At 31.8% G+C, this 6000-nt stretch overlaps 1 long non-coding RNA gene across 1 annotated transcript; it reads left to right on the top strand.

Moving 5' to 3' along the window:
* The first annotated feature begins 1777 nt into the window (after positions 1–1777).
* Positions 1778–2424, top strand: LOC128128187 (uncharacterized). The gene is made up of 3 exons (XR_008225999.1): positions 1778–1853; positions 1990–2130; positions 2270–2424. It is a non-coding gene; the product is annotated as an uncharacterized LOC128128187 (long non-coding RNA).
* Positions 2425–6000: the final 3576 nt, after the last annotated feature.

Below are 6000 nucleotides of genomic sequence, written 5' to 3'. Positions count from 1 at the left end.
ATATATCTTCTTGATGACCCTTTCAGTGATTTAGATGCACATACAACAGCAACTCTCTTTAATGTAAGTTTTCAACTTGTTGAAATCAAATGGATGTTATTAGTTTGTCCTTTTTAGCTACTCCCTTAATCTTTGGATATTAAAGAAGAAAATTGTCATTCTTGTCACTCATTAAGTGGAGTTTCTCTCATTTGTTGACAATATTCTGCTAATCAGAATAAAAAATCTATAAATTTAGTTACACATGATGGCGTTATATATTGGTTGTAAGTCTATTTTACCATTTGCATTTAATTCTTTTTTTCCCTTTTAAGGTTATGAAAGACGGCCAAGTTACACAATCAGAAAAGTATGAGGAGCTCTTGATGGCAGGAACTGCATTTGAAGAGCTTGTGAATGCTCATAAAGATGCCATTACAGGTTTAGAGCCTTCTCTATCTGAAAATAAAAATGAACTACTAAAACCAGTAACATTAAGAGGATTAATCATTAAGAACACTTCTAGGCAACATCAAGTTATTGGCTAGCTGGAGTGTTGGGCAAACACAGCTCTTTTGTCTTGGAGGAGTTTTACTCAGAAGAAACAAAATCCTAGTGCTGGATGAAGCCACTGTATCCATCGATTCAGCCACAAATGCCACCCTACAGAAAATCATTTTAATATTATTGATTCAAGTGTAGTATTTATAATTTTTTGGTCCAAGTATAAATGTAATCTTTCATTTATGGTTTTTTTGGAATATGGGTATGGGGAACACCAGTTGAAATGGACATTGATGGATTTAAAACCTCAGTCTTTTATCTGGATACAGAAGGATTTGAAAGTATAGGGAAATCAAACGTTTATGATGACAGATGTTTGTCTTTTTCTTATTGTTTATAAATTATAAATTATAAATTTATAATCAATGGATCTTCTTTTCTGATCCACATTTCTTCAGGATATTTGCTCTGGCAACGGTTTTAAGTTCAGTGCTTATCTACAATTTTCATGAAACAGTTGGTTTCATCTTTAAAAACTGCTTTATTTATTTATTTATTAGTTTTTTCAAACAAGAAATGTAAGTCTGCTGCTATTTTTTTTAAAATCTTTTCAGATAAGTGAAGCTGATATATCCCGGTTGTCATTTGCTGTTGAGCTTGCTGAAGAGTTCTATGGAAGGTTGGTTTTCATTCGAATTTGAAAATGATGATCTTATTGTTAAAAACTTAAAATCATATATCATGACCAAAACTGATTTTCGTTTGCTGTTTTTTTTTTTTTTTGTGAATCTACAGAGTCAAGGTAACTTTTGAACAACTTGGATATTTTCTTGTTTATCTTACTAAAGATAGTAAGAGTGGTCAAAGTTTTGGTTTGACTTTTTGATATAATTACAGGGGCAAGATGTCGGCACATTTTGTCTCTGGTTTTAAATAAATTACAGCTTTGGTCCCTGAGTAGTGAGCGTAGTTGAAGTTTCATAAAGATTTTGGTCCATGTGACCTGAAGTAAACAGCGTAGCTGATAGATTTTTCAAAATGGCCGTTTTACCCATGGACCAAAACTGAAAAAAAAAATATTTCACAGGGGCAAAATTTGTAAATTTCTCTTATTTGGTCCCTATGGTGTGTGTCTATATATATATATATATATATATATATATATATATATATATATATATATATATATATATATATATATATATATATATATATATATATTCAATTTTCGTCATAATGAAAAAGTTCAACAGCCAGGCGGTTAACTTAGATGACAAGTGGACCAAAATCATAAGGAAACTTGAAAATAAGTTTTTGGAACAAAAATTGCAAAAATCAAGTATACCCAGACACAAGCTTGTATTTTCAAGGTAAACCCATTACATTACCCTTGATTTTATTTTTTCTTATTAGGACAGTGTAGTTGAAAAATCTAGCAGTGAAAAGTGGTTTGTATACAAGTAAAATGCTGTAATTGGAAGAAATGAATATATATTTATTATGCAGGTTGGAGACGACTGCAGACAAGATGTACTTGCTTTACAAGTGATTTCGCTTCTGAAAGACATATTTGAAGCAGTTGGACTTGATCTTTATCTGTTTCCTTATGGAGTACTTCCAACTGACCCTGAAAGAGGAATAATTGAGGTCACTCATCTCTTACATTATTACATGTCTACTTCAACTTCCATACTTTTTCTTCTAATTTTTAAGCAAAAAAAAAAAAAAAAAAAAAAACTAATGGTGTTGAATTGAAATTTAATTATATGTATTTATTATTGTGCAGGTTGTTCCAAACACGCGGAGTAGAAGCTCGATGGGTGAAACGACAGATGGTGGATTATATCGAAAGTAAAATATTTTTTGCCCATGATTAAAAGACGTAATTGCCCTTGTAGGTGGATGGAGTACCTGCATTGATTCACCAGACTGAAGTGTCATGGGATGATACTTTGGACCCTATTTCCTATTTTAAAATTGGGCAGGTGTGATTCATGTTATATAATATAAACATGTTAAATATTAATTGGATTATTTTATATTTTTTTTATACTTTTCTCAATAATTATAATCTCTTATTTTTAGGTCATTGAAGCAAATGTTCATTAATTAGATTTTTCACTCGAACGTGTATTATTATCGTTGAAGGACATTACAGTAATTTATCTTCCAAGTTTAATATTTTGTCAATAAAAATATAGATAAAAATTACAATTTTACCCTTTTCTTGTGGCAGCCAGATCCATTGATTGAGGCTTTGGAGGCTGTTGTTGGTGATCAAGCAAACTTGGATGGACAATTAGAAGCATCCCAATCCGATGAAGAGGTTTTTTTGACATTATATTAAAAAACATTTTCTTGATGAATTCTTGAGTTGCACTATCATAATTGTCGCTCACAGAGTTCCAACAGTCATTGACAATGACAAGGTCATGGTCCATGTAGTTGACCAAAACCAAATTAAAAGAATCACACCCCTTCCTTCCTTCATTGCAGATGCCTTCCTCACTCCCTTCTTCCACCTCCTCCAATGGCGATCCCCTTCTAATGATTCCAGTATCTAGTCTACAACTTGCAGATACCTATCAGACTGTTTCTTCTTGAGGTCTATCTTACTTCCACCTTCTCACCTTAATTATAAGGTAAGTGTCTTATTTGGTGCTTCACTTGCATATATTTATCTTATTACCTCATTTTGTTATTTGTTTTCTTACTATTAGTTAAAACTTTCATTCTTTAAACATTTTATATATTGTATATAGCACGTTAGCAACTGATTACACGATAAATAGATAATTTTTCATCTCTTAGTTGATGTGGATGCCAACTTAATATGATGTTTTTATACAATTTGCGTTTCAAATACAGGGGAAAGCTTCAGAACTCAGGCATTTATGGCGGTGGAGGTTTCTAACCTATACTCATCCTTATAATTGAAGTCTTGTTTCTTTTTTATTTTACTTAATAGACTAAATGTGGACTAGTCTTATTTTGTAGTTATGTTTTTTTTTGCAGACAATATAGATACTGTGAGCAAGTTCATAGATTTAGAGTCCTTGAGTGGTGTTATTAAGGAAGAGTGGAGACAAGTGAGGCACACATTAAAAAATCAGCACTAATCTTGTTTATAGTGAGGCACACATTAGGTTATTAGAACTATTAGTTTGTAAATTTCTGTTACAAATTCTATTGATTTGTTTTATTTTTCCATGGAACAATTATTTGTATGACACTAAATTTTATTTAATGCATTATATTTTTTGTATATGATATTTTGTTTTCTATTATGAGACATTAAATGCAAACTTAATTTGAAAATTAGTAAAATCTATAAATAATATTTTTTTTAACATTTAAAATTATGAAACGCAAAAAGATGTGTAATCTTCATTTATGACAGGGCCTTTCTTGACAGGGGCTTTAACGATACGCAATGCGAGTCGTAAGGTTACGACATGCAAATGCGTGTCATCTTCCTTTATGACAGAGTCTTCCTTCATACGCATTGCGTGTCGTAAATGAGCGTCGTAAATGCTTGTCGTAACTGCGCGTCGTAAATGCGTGTCGTCTATAGACGACGCGCAAAAACGTGACGTCTCTCGTTATGACAGGGCCTTCCTTGACACGCATTTGCGCATCGTCTGAGCATTTTACGACACGCATTGTGCGTCGTAAAAGGTTGTTTTTCTAGTAGTGTGTAAAAATAAAAGGTTGACTAGATAACTAGATTGGTTTGTCCAAATTCGTAATTCTCACTTTATACTTGTTGTTTGCTCTAACTATGGCTAGATTTTTGTACATATTAATTTTGTTGTTTAAAAAAAAACAATACATAATAATAACTAATAATAAATAATATTAATATATATAAAATAAATAATAACATCTTCCTACCAAAGATCATTGTGCCGTTATACAAGGATAAAAAATACATATGGATTTGCCAAAGTAAAAAGGGTCATCCCTTCTTATTCTTACCATTTTCCTAGATAATGACCCAATATATGACTATTACTTATAAACCATACAACAAGCATGACCTTCTAAGTCATATTATTTAACAATGGAACCTTAGTAACATATATAGTTGTCCTTAAAATAACTTAATACAACTTACGTCAACATATATAAATTTCCTAATTCTCAATCAACGTGGTTTTTCCCTTTGAAGATTCTTCAGCTTTAGTCCCTGTGATATTTTGTTATATATGTCGGTTATACGTCGTGTGTTTATGATTTGAAAAAATCAAAAAGAAACTAATTAACATAATTATTTCTCTGAAATGTTAGGACTCTTGAAAGAACAAAGCAATATGATCACCAACAACAACAGAATACCCTAAATTTTCCTTAAAATCAATCAACCAGAAAACAAGGGTAACAGAAAAGCTGGCAGAAAAGAACAAAGTTTCATACATCGATTAAAAAGCTTCACAACTCTCGACTTAGCTTGAATAAAATTTCAGAAAATTTATTCAGAATAATATATATATATATATATATATATATATATATATATATATATATATATATATGTATATATATATATATATATATATATATAAAATGAATTGGAATTGCATACTTTTGTCCGGCGAAGGAAGATTAGAGCGGAAATGGCAGGACCAAAGATCAGCTAGATCACGTACGTATGGGCGGAGACAATGCCTGTGATAAGGTTGATTACAGTTAGCGCACAGGAAAAACTACTGGTTTTCACCACCACACCCACATTCAATGCATACCACATCGTTGTCATTGTCGTAGTTCTCCACCGCTTGGTTAGCGGTCTTCAAGATGCCGGTCCTTAACCTATACTTTTGTACTCATGGTTGTCGTTTCGCCGACAATGGAGAGAATCGGTGGGCAGATGGCCGCTTGGAGGATAGATCTTCTACCGTTTTAGGGTGCTTCTTGTTATTGGCGAACGATGCATAGCTGCTGCTGAAAGCGGTACATTGCATATGTGAAATGAGAAGGAAGATTTGATGTATATAGGATGGAGAGATTGGGGTGAGGTGGGGTTAACATGGCATAATATGACTGGAGATGCTAATGTGCACTAGGTTCAGGTCTATACGATGACCCTACAACCGGCAAAACCGTGTTGCTTTGAGGGGCTTACTAAATGGTGATTTAAGCTTTTGCATGTTTTTCTTTCTGCTACTACAATCATTCTCTTAATTTTTTGTTTTTATCCTTTTTATTTTCTTTTCATTTTTTATGATTCTTTTAATTACTAAATCACTAAAAGAATTCAATTATATTTCTGCAATTACAAAAAGAATCCACTTATGTTTGAAATTTCTTGTTTTTCATCGGAAGTTCACGAGATAAAGTTGTTTATTTCTAAGTAAAAAAACCACTGAAAATAGAAATTTAATTATGTTCTTTTTACTATTTTTAGAAAAAGCAGTTTCTAAAGGTTAGTAATATGGAAATACATTGTGACTTTAGTTGTGAATATTGTGACTTGGACATACATTTTTTGATTGTTAATTAATAAGGTTGAGTTTA

The sequence above is a fragment of the Lactuca sativa genome, chromosome 8 (genome assembly GCF_002870075.4).
Source record: "Lactuca sativa cultivar Salinas chromosome 8, Lsat_Salinas_v11, whole genome shotgun sequence".
Classification (NCBI taxonomy): Eukaryota; Viridiplantae; Streptophyta; class Magnoliopsida; order Asterales; family Asteraceae; genus Lactuca; species Lactuca sativa.
Note: the sequence above shows the minus strand (reverse complement) of the source record. Positions and strands in the feature narration are given on the sequence as shown.